The 14,546-nt window shown below is 38.6% G+C and overlaps 1 long non-coding RNA gene across 4 annotated transcripts in view; it reads left to right on the top strand.

Moving 5' to 3' along the window:
- LOC136294883 (uncharacterized) overlaps positions 1-14,546 on the top strand; it is a 42,843-nt gene that overhangs the window by 12,078 nt on the left and 16,219 nt on the right. For 3 of the 4 annotated variants that reach the window (XR_010722505.1, XR_010722506.1, XR_010722507.1), the window contains exon 2: positions 13,224-13,331. The exons of the other annotated variant lie outside the window; for it this stretch is intronic. This is a non-coding gene — a long non-coding RNA (uncharacterized lncRNA). The remainder of the gene's footprint in view (positions 1-13,223; positions 13,332-14,546) is intronic. 4 annotated transcript variants of the gene reach the window in all.

Raw genomic sequence — 14,546 nt, 5'->3', positions numbered from 1 at the left:
CATGAAGGAGAAAGGGCCGTGGGTGTCCTCACAGGCGACTAGAACTGAACGTGCCCGTCAGGTTCTGGGTGTGCAGGTTGCGTTTGTTGCAGAACCCCCCCCAGTCTGAGCTTTTGAACTCTAGGAAAAATGGGCGGGTTTAATAGGCTTATGAGTATTAACTTCTTTGTCCAGGGGTTGCCTAAAGCTGGTTCCTGTGCTGCTGAAGTCTCAGTTAAATGGTCAAATCACTGTGCAAAGATTTTGAAAACAATATGAAGAGTATCAAGAAGAGTGAGGTAATGGTCCAAAAATGGAGAAAGTATGTCTGAGAGCATATCTGTGACAGTGACCAGGTTGAAGTTTGGGTTTGTTCTTATTTTTAGTTTTGGCTTAAAAAATTAAGGGGAACTGAATGCATTGTGTACTTGCTTTTACTATGTATTGATAGAAGATGGAAATACAGGTTAAAAATGGAACTGTACTTTAGGAAGGCTGAAAACTTTGACCTAAATTGGACTCTAAATTTGAGATAAATTTGTAATGAAGTTGAATTACGTAATATTTATAGTAGAGATGCAGTAAATGGTTTCCAGGTAAATGTGGATATTATTTAGGGAAATGGTAAAATATTTATATGCAAGTTTTTTGGATTGAAATTGGAAATAAATGGTTTATGAAGTAGATCAGATCTTTGGAGGAAATGTAGATGATTCTCTTAGCTAAATCAGAGAGGGTTGGCAGCAGAATGAAATGGATGGGATTTTGGTTGAATTTTTATCACTGGTAGCAATGGTAGCCTGTGTCGTGGTACTGCTAATAGGGGTAATCATATTCCTGGGTTCTGCATCTGTTTCCCAGGAGACAGCAGTGGTGGGAATGTTTGGGTGCCAGGCTGTTGCTGTGGTCATAATGGGCTGCTGTCCATGGAGTGTTGGGGGCGCCAGGCGGTTGCTGTGGCCCCAGTGGGCTCCTGGAGTGTTTGGGGTCAGTGTGCAGTGCTGGGCACGGCCCTGGGCAGAGCAGCCTCGTGCCTGAGGGCAGGGGGAGGCCTCAGGAGGCTCTGGAGGATCAGCTGTGCCAGGGAAGCCCTTCTGCCACTAGGAAAGCCCTTCTGCCACCAGGCCTGTGATGGTGGGTGAGTTACTTGTACCCTGTGACCCAACCAGAATGCAAAACTTTTAACTTGCAGTCAGGCCTTAAAACAAGGTTTTGTTTCTTTCTAGATGTTGCTGAAACATTGTACAAATGCAGTAAGCCATGTCTGTGTTAGAATATCCTCCTTTCCTCGTTGTTTGACCCACGTTATTTTTAGTGCAATAGCATTGTATCTGTCAAAAAGAGTGTTCTAGAAATAAGTTGCTGTCATGGTGCAATGCAGTTTCTAAATGACATAGCAGGTATTTGAGACATGTTCTGGTACTAATGACAGCTTTTTTCCTGAAATGATTTCTTTAGGGTTCTTGTAGGTAGAAATAAGTGTTCTTTCAGCTTTAATAAAATGTTCTCGGAAGATGGTGTTGGGCCTAGACAGGCTTGAGTTGTGTCATGAGGTCATTCAGGGCTCGGATGCACTGCAAGTGATTGCATTTGTCATTTTCCTCTTAATTTCTGAGCCACAGAACAGACTCATTTAAAGAGTTTTAAGCAACAATTGTTTAAGAGACTTACAGATTTATTTTGCATTATGGCTGTGATTGTGTGCAATGATCTGGTTCTGTTCCTTAACCCCCAGGGGAAATGTGAATCATTCTGGGCTGAATCCATAATTTGTAATTAACTTTCAGTTGTGAGAAAGATAACATTTATGCTAGAGATGCAGTAAATGGTTTTCCAGGTAGTTGTGGACCTTACAATGAAAGTGCAAGTTACTTATCTGCAAGATATTTGGATTCCAGATAGGAGCAAGTCTTAGTAACGTGCAGTAGAAAGGTCATGGTAATGGATATTTATTTTCTAGCCCAAAGCTCGCATCATCTCTTGTGAGCCTGGCAGCCAGACTGTGTTGTGTAGGTTATCAGGCTTCTGAAGTGATATCCCATTTGATAACTGCAGGGAGGAACTCTGATTTATTATCAGTGTAGTTTCTCAGTGTCTTCATTACAAGAATCTGTGTCTCTGGTTCTGTTTTTGCAGTTGTTCTGATCATAGCAAGAAACTAGTCATAAGTTGTGCCTCCTTTAGCTCTGAGCTGTCACAAATCTTAATTCTAGCCATGTGGAATTGTTGTGGCAATTGTCTCTAGTTACTATTGTTCAGCTAAAGTTACTGGCATTTGGCTTTTTTGCTGCCTTAACCTGCTTTTCTTCTAGCAATGCTTTGCAATTAAATAATGATTCTTTTCTCCCCTTCCCTGTACACTCTGCCCTCTGCATAAATACTGAGTTGGAAAAAATGTGTCATATTTTACTGTGACTTTGCATGGTACAGGTGACTCTCTTAAAAGACTTGCTTCTCTGTAGTGCAGCAGGTAATGTTTTGTACTGCATATGTAAGGTGAAAGGGTTCAAAATTTTCTTTTGGCCAACTTTGTGGATGATTTCTGCCAGTAAATCGTGCGGAGAAGGATTTTGTTGTGTATGCAAGTTCCAAGCTTTATTGTCCTGAAAAAAATGGTGATTCTACCTGTATTAGAGTTCAGGCTGGCTTAGTCCATGATTTCTTAAAATATTCACATCAGTCCTGTATTTTTACTGTATTAGAAATGAGTGTCTGTGTAGTGGGCTGAAAACATTTGTTTAACTTTACTTTAGAATCCCTCAGATCTTTGGTGTGGTTCCTTGAAGTTTGATCATGTTTTTTGTAACAGCAATTTTGTAACCTGGTGTAATTACCAACAGAAAAGCTGGCAGAGTTAAGCTTGGTTTTAGTCTACTTGTTGGTAGAGGGGACTCGATTTCCTCCATCTTCCAGTATGCTTTGTATCTACCATAAAAAACAGGGCGCTGTAGGTCAGGGTGAACAGGACTCCTGAAATAGCAGCAAACAAACACCTTTTCTGTAGGCGGGAGGGAAGCTGCATGCTAGCGCAAGATGACCCTGCAGTTACTGGGTACTTTGTGCTGTCAATAAACGAATTCTAGTGACAGGAGATTGTGTAAATCCAGTTTTCACAGACATATGGCTGCACTTGAAAAGTCTCTTGAAGTACTGTGTGGAGTCTTCATGTAGGGAAATTTCCTTTCTCCTAATGTATTTTTTATTTCTTTTAACACTAAAAGAAGGTTTTCACATGTGTTTTAAAGCATTTGTCAGAATGGATTTATTTGAGAGTGTGAATTAGAGAAGCCAGTTCCCCAGTAACCTCCTTCATAAGGAAGCTGCAATCTGTCTCTCTATTCACTTAGAGAGAATTCATAAGAAATTCATTTTCCAGCAATAAGCTTTTTAACTGACTTTTCTTTCTTCTCGGTATTATATTAGAACAATAAAACAAGATCACTTAACATTCGGTCCTATTCAGATAGTAGTAAAGTGCAATGGGCATATCAGTGGTGGCATCAAATTTATTCCAAAGGAGGGGCTGTTTTAGATAGTTTTATGTAATATGAGATTGAGGAAATAATAAAACACGGGTACTTCTATTAAAATTTTCTCTGAAGATGCTCCAAAAGTATGAAGAGCCATCCCTCTGTCCCTTAACATAGGAAAAGAAAGGAAAGTTGGTAGAGGAGCTTCCAGAGAGTAATGGAGAGATTGAGAGCAAGTTGGCAGTGAGTGAAATGGATAGGTTTTGGCTGACTCTTCGCTTTTGCTGCCAGGGATTTTCTTTAATTTCAGGATGAACCGTGGACAATTCACACTGACAGCTCAAAAGACTGTTGCTGCAGGAGAATGACTGAGCATTCTTGGAAAAATTCTGATCTTAAAAACCAGAATTTGCAATAATATCTAAACTTAAAACATTTTATCTTCCTTTTTGATTCAGTTTGTATTAATTGTTGTCATAAATCCTAGTGTACTCACCAGAGACTATTTGAATGTGTTATCTGGAAAATCTCTCATACCTTCCTGAACAGGCCAACTGTAGAGCCAATGTCTCCTGCTTTTGGTGGCATTTAGGGAATCTAAAAGAAGTTCTGACCAAGGCCAGGGGGAAATGGTGATTTCTCGAAAATATAAACCAAAGGGGTTTTCATGCCAAGCCTTGTATGCTTCTCTTGGAGCAGAATGACAGTCAGCCTCCTCCTTTAAACCAACAGAAAGCAATATTCATGTTAAGCAGTGTATTTTTATTTTTCATGAGTTGCAGTTAATGACAGTAATGTGTTATTATCAGAGTGATAATAATACAAATTACCTTTAAAAGAAATCTTGTCATTAGTGTTATGCTGCAGAGTTGAGCAGGTTATGCTAAATATTTGTTTGCTTAGATGCAGGATAGAGTGATGCTGGACTCTTATAAAAATACTTGTAGATATATATAACAAACACTTTCAGTTGCTCAGTTCCATCAAATGTCTAATTTTCTACTGCAGCTGGAAATTTCTTCTGTAATTCCAGCATGTTCAGTGCAGCTATTCACATGAAATTTCATGTATGGAGTACTGTTGTGAAGAGCATGTCATTAAAAAAGCTGTGGTCTGATACCTCTTGATGAAAGCAGTGCAGAGCTGGTGGGGGGCTTCTCTGTGGGGTTGTTTGGGAATTTTCTTTGGTTCCTGGCTGTCTTTCTGCTGCATGATTGTACAGTCAGGAATTCTGTTCAGAATGACAGAGAAACTCAGAGGTGTGTGTTGTTCATCACTCAGTAGCATCATCATCTCCTGTGGACTCTTGGCCAACATCAAACGTTGTCATCCTCTCTCTGAAACCACTGTGGTCATCATGAGCTGTAGAATTCAACTTCATGAACCTTAGGAATCTGAAATTTGGCATCCTCCTTTGTTTACTTAGATTTCATTCTGGTCATGGAATATCCTGCAAAGCCCATTTAATTTAGGGAGAGTTGTTTCAAAAGATATTTTTTTTCTTCTCTGTCATGTGTTTTATCTAAGGAAAGAATGCCTCTCTCAGCTGGGTCATTTAGAAGTCACATTAAATATTCTTATGTAAGAGGGAGAAATTAAGTATTTTCAGTCTGTTCTGTCGGCATGTTATTCCATTCCATTACTGAAAGGAAAATGCTTCATAGTTCACTAACCTGTCTGGATGCCGCTGTGGGAAATTAACCTTGTAAATCAGCGAGCATTCTCTGGAGCCACCTGATTCCTGGATTCTCTCAGTTTCTTGTTACAAATTGCACGGCATGAGATCACCTGTAGGAAAAATTGTGTAGGGAAGGTGGTCCTGCAACAGCAGCAGTGTTTGTTTGTTGTGCACCTTGGGCAGGAGCTGTGTGTGCGCCCAGCTCTGCCCTTCGCGCCATGCCCGAGCGGGTCACACACCCACTGTGTGAATCCAACAAATAAATGCCACTGTATCTTCCTCATATAGGACAGTGAAGCCTGTGGAGATCATGCTGGTTTCTTAGAGGGGTTATAATCAGCTTTTGATGAAAAGAGAAAAAACAGTGCCTATTTTGAGCCATTGCTTTTAGTTTTGTTTGTGTTGTCTTGCGTGCTAGGCATTAAACTGTCTGCTTCAGAGAGTCGTTTTTTCATTTGTTGTTGCTGTGCTTGTTCTGCTTATGTGAATTCTTGATGGATGTTATTTAAATTCGGGTTTGAAAAATGAAAAATACTGAGGAATCTTTTGAAAGATTTATATTAACTTACAGCGATGTGCAAGTGAAAGATTGCATTTCTTAGCAGAAATACTTTGTGCCTAGGCATGAATGTTTGCACGCCTGCTTTGCAAGGTTTGGTATGCATGAAATAATTTGAAATGGATGTAGTTATTTTATTCCCATATGACTCTTAGGAAAAATTTTTGCTCTCTTTTCTGTTATCCATTTGCAATATAAAGCTTGGTTTCTTAGGTTTTCTTAGTAAGGATAAATGAAGAATTAACAAGGGCTCATTATCTTAGGAAATATGTGATTGTTCTTGCTGTGTTTGAGTCTTGCTAATAAACATGAGATGGAGGTACTCGTAAGCCACAGAGTGAAAATTCCAGAATAATTGTGGACTTGCAGGTCCCCCTTGCTCAGTCAGTTAGGTGAGGTGTGTATGCTCCTGGCTGTAAGCATAGTACTGTTGCTTAAATTAGTAAGCTCATTCAAATGTTAAATGCCTTGATCAGTTTGAACTGAAGCATTTGTTAGGAGGAACATCAGCTCAGAGGAAAAACTCCCATAATTTTTCCTGTTTGGGGGGTGGGAAGTTGCTTAATCCATTTCATAATACAGTGTGCACTGCAAAATAAGTCAACAGCTGTACTGTGCTTACCTCTGCATAATCTAAAATTTATAAGGAAATAGTTTTATTTCTATATTAACTTGCAGGCATACTGAGTAACGTAACAAAATCTGTTGCATTTATCAGTCTAACCAGAAAGTATTAAGACTGTCATACTGATGTATAGTGCCTAATCAAAGGAAGAACACCCAGTTTCAGATTAAGATCATTAACACTTCGATGTTTTGTGCGACAATAAATCTCAATGCATCCGAAGTTCTTTGATATTCCAGTGCAACAATAATCCCCTAGTGGTTTTACTAGGATAATTTTATTATTCCTTTCTTCTCAAAGATGATTTGAAAAGCAAATTATAATTATTATATAATTCGGCATTACAATTAAAACAAAACTTCTGAAATATAACAACATTTTGATGTTGTAAATTGTTTCACATTAAGATCAAAATAAGAAGAAAGTCAAAACAGTATCTAAGGGCTTGGGCCTTCTTATTTTAATGAATAATTTCCAAGCCCTAGGTTGCAGATACACTTCATATTTTTTCATATAAGCATGCATGAACTTTTCTGTTGTTACATCTTTGTACTCAAAACCTTTAACTTGGCACAAAGTGTACTAGCTTTTGATGTTTCTCTTTGAGGACACACTGCATCCTTGGTGTTTAGGATTTGCCGTTCTAATTTCAACCCTAACATCAGAAATTCTGTGCAATGTAGGGTAACTTGGGCCCAGCAAAAATAGGACTATTGTGCAAAGATGTAAAAATGCCACTCTGCCCCTCCTTTAAAAACAAACATTATCAAGAGGTTTCTCTGCTTGGCCATACTCCTTACCATATTCTGACTGAGTCAGAAATCCTGTGAGGACTATTCAGGGAAGTCACTGAGATGAGATGCTCCTGACAGCTTATGGTTTGCTGGATTGCAAAACACATCCCGAGGTGAAATATTCACTTAACAGCAACCATCTCTCATTACTTGCATTGGTGAAACGCTCAGTTCAAGTTTGCAGAGACTGTTTTCCTAGTTAAAATCATTTTGCTGTGAGTCAAGACCAAAAAAATTACTGTAGTTCCTGATTTAGAGCAACTTAAGATATTCTTAAATAGTTTTTCAAGTTCTTTCTCCTTTTATTTCCCAAGGAAGTTTGATTTCTAGGAGAAGAATGTGATACGGTTTCCCTACAAAGCAAATTTCTAAGCCATGAATTTGAATTTAGAAAAAATCTGAAGCTATGAATTTTGTACTAGAAACAATGTTGTATATATATCCTGTACACAACTATAATCTTTGCACCATTTTCATAAGAGTATATGTAGCTTATTCAAGTAAAATACTGAGGAGTGAAAGAAAAATGCTTAAAGAGTTGGTGTATTTTGAGCTGAGTGGATGTGCAGTAGCATCTTTACAGAGGAAAGATCTTCCCAAGTTGCCTTACCTTCAACCTATCCTTGTTTCTTTGCAAGTTTTGTTTTAGGTCAGACAGATGTTTTATGAAATTACTCTTTGGCTGGTGAAGTCAGCACGACTCTGAAGCAGCTGAGGGGGGAAGTGCTAATTTTGGCTTCTTGTGCAGAGCTGAAGGTTGTGCAGGGGATGTTCTCAACGTGGTGCTGTTGTAGTCAGCTTCTGTGAATCTACAAGTCCCTTGGCACCACACATTCGAGTGTTTTTACTCATATATCAATGTACAGATGGTCAAGTCGTGGGGAGGTGTTACAGAGGGAATTAAAAGAAGGCTTTTTATTAGCCCACATGTAATTTTTTTTTCTTCACATTAAAGCTATTAATGTGCTGTATCATGATACTAGTGAAACCTTTATAGACTGTTTGGTACTTGCTCTTTTCTTCCCTGAAATCTCTTCAAGAATTTTTACTATAAAAGAATCAAAATTAGCAGTAAGTGTGTCCTTTGCTATGTCTCAGGCTACTCCAAGGTGCACAGATGTTGATGAAGCAGCTAGTAAAACAGGATGCAATCTTCAGAGGTCACATTCACTTTTGGAAGTTTTGGGTTGATCTTTCTTGTCTTGTGACTCTGTCTTGCTTGCCAAAATCAAACTGAAGGTGCAGTGCAGATTTAAATGGAAAGAGAACGTGCCTTTAAAATGAGTTAATGGTAAAAGCTGACATTTAATGTCCCAACCCCCGTGTTAATGACACTTTCTAGTAAAGGCTAGAAAGCCTTGATGATGGACTGCTTAAACAGCTATGTGCAGAGCAAAATATTGTGTGCTGTGCACTTGAAGAGATCAAAAAACTGCATTTTTTAATGCAGTTCAGGTTGCCATTTTGCCTCTGAGAGAATGGACCCGTTCTCCTGAAGGATTAGCCCAGGTTTAAGGCTTTGAGCTCTGTGTTTCTGTGCTCAGGAAGCCATTCTCCCAGCACTGTGGTTCTCATTGCAAAGTTGGTCTAGATGACATCAGGTTTTGATTTTTGGTGGGGGAAGAAATAGCAAGGGAAGAGCAAAAGGAACAACTTGATTTTGATGCTAAGACCAGAGAGACTGTAAAGATAGGAGTGAGGAAAGCAAACACGCTTTTCTTTCTTTGCTGTTGGTTACAGAAAAAAGCTGTCTTGATTTTTGGGGTTTTTTTGTTTGGTTGGTTGGGTTTTTTGGTTTTTGTTTTTGATCTTTATTTTGTTTGGTTTTGTTTTTTTCTCCTGGCTTTCAGTTAATGACTTAGGTAAACCTCAGTCTCAATGTCGTGCCTAGCTAAAATACTTGGAATAACTGTGGGATAACCAGATCTAAAACATGTCTTAAGAGAGCAATGGAAGACATTAGGAAATAAATAATCTAGAAGTGGGAATGAAAAATGTTAATTCTGGGATGTTGGGGTAATGACAGCAGGCAAGTTATAAAATGAACTGAAAAATCTTTTGTATTTTAGACTTGTTTCATTGAGTACTTGGAATTTGATCACTGGCTGAAGAATGCACTGGTTTCTCTTTTGGGTAGATGATTTGCAGTATAAGACCATGTGCGATGAATGATGGTCAGAGGTGGAGGGAGGACTAGGTCAAAGGATAATCAATGACAGGAATGAAGAAAAGGACAAAACCAACAAGCATAACTATTGAAAGGATATGATGCTATAAGCTTGGATCTAAGGCATTACTTTGCTAAGTTCTATTAATATTTATTTTGTTAAGCACACAATAAACACCATTTGTAGGAACCATTCTCATTATGGTAAAGGATCTATTTTTCATTCCTTAATAAGATTAGTTCTGTTTCCTCTCCTTTTCTCTATTGCTGTGCTTTGATTCTGGCGTTTTTGCACTTGAAACGACTTCAGTTAAAGGGCAACGAAGGATTTTTTAACCTTTCTAAAGATCATGACAGTGTCCCACAATTAATTTTAGTAACTAATAGTAATATTGCATGTATCCAGTGGAAATGAAAAGGTTGCATTGTGATTTTTGTGTAGCATGAGGTGATGTTGAAAACAGCAGTTGGAATACAGTTTGCAAAAGCAAAACTGTATCTTAGAACTGTCAAACAATATAGAATTCTTTAAATATCTTTATCCTGTATAAAGTTAAGGTGTGGTATTCAGTGAAGTTAGTGGAAATTGGAGGGATTTGCTACTGTACAATCTCGTGCCTATTGCAATTAGAAGAATAATGAGATTTTAGTAAATCAAAACATAGTTTTCATTCTGTTTGGACTTGGATATGTAAATTACTCATGTTGGAAAAAAATGGATTAGAGATTGTAAATGTTTAGAAGCTGAAGTATATTCCCTGCTTTGGCTATAAATAAGGAATATCATACACGAAATGAATTATTCTGAACGCCCGTTGGAGGCCTTCGGAGTTAACCTTACAGGGCTCATGGTATCAAAACTGGGAGGAACTATCCTGTATCTTTTCTCTTAATTATTGTTCGTTAGAACTTTTATTATTATGGATTACTCAAATAATCCACAGGAATAATAGAATAGGCATGATGGTAGGATGATATGGCAGTATTTTTTTTTGATAATTATTCTATTATGCTCCATGACTTGAGAAAGGAAAATATTTAAATTATCAATCATATTCTTGAACTAAATCTTGATATCAGTACGGAAGGCTACACATGATTTCAAATGTATGACCTTTGACTGTATGTTTAAAATACATTAATTATAAGTACATAAAAATATTCCAAAGACAATAACCATGGTAATTGTAGTTAATGAATTCAGTCTTTTGGAGTGGATAAATTAAGCAAGCAGAGAAAAACTAATGAGGAAGCATTCACAGAATGCAGAAATTGTGCCTAATGCGATGTAAACAATTATAGGCCCTATCCTTTATCTACTTTATAATGTTAAATAAGGCAAAAAGTTAAACCCAAGCATGTTAATAGAGCACAAAATTAATCTAATTAAATATTCTGAAGATAAATTATAAGGTGGGTTCAGTGGCACTCAAACTGGCACCAAGCAAACTAATAACAAGGCCAAAACCTCTGGGGAGAGTAGTGAAAGGTCCCAAGGTTTTTTGTGGAGAGTTACAATGAAAAGTGTGTTTACAAACTTAAGTCTCATGTTGGCAGCTGCTCTAATTCTCTAGACTCCATCCATTTCCCCAGTGCAGTGTTTTGGTGGACACATGGTTATCATCTAATTAATCTTGGACTTCCTCCTAATTGTTCTGACTTTTTTTTCTGTGTGAGAGAGACAATTCTGGGCCAGGCATTGTTTGCCTTGCTCTGGTTTTCATGGCTCTGCTCTAGTACTTTTATGTGGTGTCCACTATACTCAGAAGATCAGGGAAATGTCTTCTTTTTGGCAGTATTTCCTAAATTGAATGTCTATCATATATTGGTCAGGCAGACCTGGAATTTTTAAGACAGGATAACCCACTTGGTTTGCCTAGTAGCTTGGAAGATAATAAACGTGATGAACAAATCTCCAGTAACTCTAAATGGAGTTAGCTGGATATACTAACTCTAAATGGAGTTACCTGGATATACTGAGATGAGAACAAGTCCGAGGGGTTCAAGAAGAGACTGTAAGAAAAGCTCTTGAATGTTGACCTCTTAGATGTTGATGTGAAATGAGGAGACAGGGGAAGGAGGCAGCTCTTAGGAACAGAATTATTCCTTTTATCCTCTATATGCCTGTTTAAGTACTGCCTTCCCTTAGGGGGATAACTCCAGCAAACACCTGTTGGATGCCATTGTGTTTTCATGGATGATTTAGGGATGGCTGCCCATTTCTAGTGATCCTGTTTGGAAGTGATTTAAAATGTGCAGTAGTGTAGGCGGAAAGTCAAGCTAGAGCTGCTGTGACAGTGCTTCCATCATCTGTCAGCATCCTGAGTGTTGTGAGCTAAACCTGAAATTTGATTTGAACTGCCTGATATCTGCCAAGGGGCAGGATATCATTGCTGGAGAGAAATCCTCTCATCTTCCGTGACTACATCCCCAGTCAGATGTAAGAACAGTTTGGTATCCAGAGGTGAATGGCACTGGACCTTTACAAGGCACAGAAATCATCCATATCCCCATGCTTTTAAGGAAAAGGATTCTGAGCAGAGGGCCCTTTGACTCTGCAGCAGAAACTGTTTGGAAAAACTTGCTTTAATAATAAGATTCTGACTGAAGACTTTTGCAGAGGATGTTTTGTTTATGGAAATGGTCAAGTGGTTGTTCTGGTATTTGGACAGCAGGTTACAAAAAGAGGAAAACTAATGAAAAGTTCAGAAGCCAAAGCTGGAGAGAGGTTCAGAGTAACCCAAAATTGCCATCCAAGATTCTGGGGAGGAGGGTTGTAATCTTTCTGAAATATTACTGTGCATGTACTCCTTAACTAATACATTGGGTGTGTTAGACCAAACCAGACAATTAATTTTTAACACAGAAGGACTTTGAGGACAACTCTGACACCCAGAGGAAAGAAAAGGCTTTATGGAAAGTTTACATCTTAGAATCACTGCTAAAGTAGAAGTGCTGTTTTGTTAGTGGAAAATATCAGTGAAATTTAAAATAATGGTGTATTCCTGAGAGGTGTCACTACAGTAAATCCCCTTTGTGGAATAGTTAAGTCACAATTGAAATTTGGTGCTGTGCAGTAGTCCATTGTTCTGGTACTTAAACTCTTTGGGGAACAGTCCCCATGAGGGGTAATGATTTGCTGGTGGCCAAGAAATGTATTTTCTGTATGATCCAGGTGGAGAAGTAAAGGAAGAAATGCTGTGAAATAGACACATTTTTTGTACACCTGAAAAGAGACTTGTATGTGATATGCAGGCAGATATCAGCTTTAAATTAGATGTAGTCAATGTTAATGGTATTAACATACAGATCTTTATCAGCAGAGGTGTATTCAGGCTTCTTCTATTTTCCTGTCCATTTGCTTCAGTGTAGCAGTGTGAGATCAAAGCCCAAGGCTTTGCAGACTGGCTCCTCATTTGTGCCCCGGGTGTGTGATCATTGTTTGATACAGGAAACAGGCAGACCTGAGAAATAGTGAGAATTCCAGCACAGGTGCTCCTGCTGCATGTGCTGATACATCCGTTGTATGGGATGGAGACTGCCCACTTGGTTTGAGGATTTGCTTCCAAGCACCTTATTTCTCTGAGATGGTGTTATTTTCTATGTATATGTGCCTCTATGGCTATAGCTGCAAAGAGTTTAGTCTGAATAGTATTCATAGGTTTGATTGGTTCCTGCTCCCTCTGACTTTGTGGTGCACAAGTCAACCTAAATGTCTCAATAATGAATTATTGCTGGGTAATTAATCAGCTTCCCCTGCTTTAGACAGTTGCCTCCTAGAACTTACCATAATTCACCTCCATCAGCCAACACATACAGACATTAATTGCCTCATAATATTGTCAGGAAGATGTCAGGTAGTACTGACAGGGTGTGAGTGCATCTCTTTGATCTAAGCAAATTTTGTTAGTGTTTTGCCCCTAATCTCATTCTACACATTTATCTTGCCAGTGCCATGAGCTGGACTGAGGACACATCATCAGGGTGCAGTCAGGAGCAGTCTGTCCAAATGAACAGTGATTTCAGATTTGCAATGGGAAGTGAGTAATTCCCCAGCAGGTAAGTCACAAAACCAGTTACTGACAGCTGGGATAGTGGAAATTCTCCTTGCAGTGGCCTTGTTTTAAGCACCAAGATGAAAATATAATGCATGCTTAGAAGGTGCAAACAATGTCTACTCTCATTTCACTCAGTGAAATTTGCTCAGCTTCATCTTGGAGCACTGGAGATATTTTAGTATTTCAAAGTGTATCAAACTATTTGCCCAGTATTTGGAAAAGCTACTCAGATTTAATGGAAATGTTTCTATTTCAGACCCAAACCACTTTGATATTTGTTAATTTTATTAGTGTATTGAAGTTCATTGACACTGGAAAAAGTGATCCTGTTCCTTCAATTAATAATACCACAGTAATTGCCTTTTTATTAATCTTTATTTGGATGCCTCCCTGTCCCTATGGAACAATGGGTTTGAAGATGCAATGAGGTAGAACACTGGAAGGAAAAGGCCAGGCTAAATATTCCTTGAAAAAAATAGGCCTCTTTTCCTTGACTTCAAAGAAAAAAAAACCTAATTAAATACATTTGAGGGGAAGAGGAAAAAAAATGAGAACCTTTGATTTGAACACACTTTGGAGCAGAGCATGGAGAGATAGGAGAATGATCTCTGTGAGATGAATAAGTTGCCTCTCCTGCTGCATTTGTTTTGGGGGTGGGTGACTCATTTCTTGAGGATTCTGTTTTTAAAAGTTGGATTTGACTTGGTTGATGTTCCTTTCAGCATCTAGATTTTCTATTTTGGCTTGTATTTTTCATACAATAACCATCTTGTTAGAGCAGATAGCTGGTCCTGCAGTATAGGCAGATCTCACAAGGGTAGGAAGATAAGGAAATACACCGGAAAGGACAATATTGAAGATTTTATCAAGTTTGACCTCCTGGCAGTTGAAGCAAGTTGTCCCTCAAGGTCTTGTGGGAGCTGTTTCAGGTGAAGTGAGCACATGAGTCACAAACACAGTGAAGTTCTCTGACTAATTCTAAATAGGGTAAAGAATTAGCCCCTTCACCATCACGCCTGGATTTTTACCTGGGGAGAATCTCTATGGAAAAAGATTGTGGCTGTTCTGAAGGAATAATATCCGAGGCACCCGAAAATCTGCATTGGCTGATGTGATGTGTGTCTTCCCTCCTCCCAATATTTTCAGTCAGTGTGTCAGAGCCTTTCCTGGCATGTGAGACATTCCTTGAACTGTTGAAATGGTTCCTTGGGACTCC

Source organism: Chamaea fasciata, unplaced genomic scaffold, assembly GCF_029207755.1.
Source record: "Chamaea fasciata isolate MVZ Bird 193981 ecotype frontalis unplaced genomic scaffold, bChaFas1.0.hap1 SCAF_10, whole genome shotgun sequence".
Lineage (NCBI taxonomy): Eukaryota > Metazoa > Chordata > Aves > Passeriformes > Sylviidae > Chamaea > Chamaea fasciata.
The sequence above is the reverse complement of the archived record's forward strand: the minus strand, read 5'-3'. Positions and strand labels throughout refer to the sequence as shown.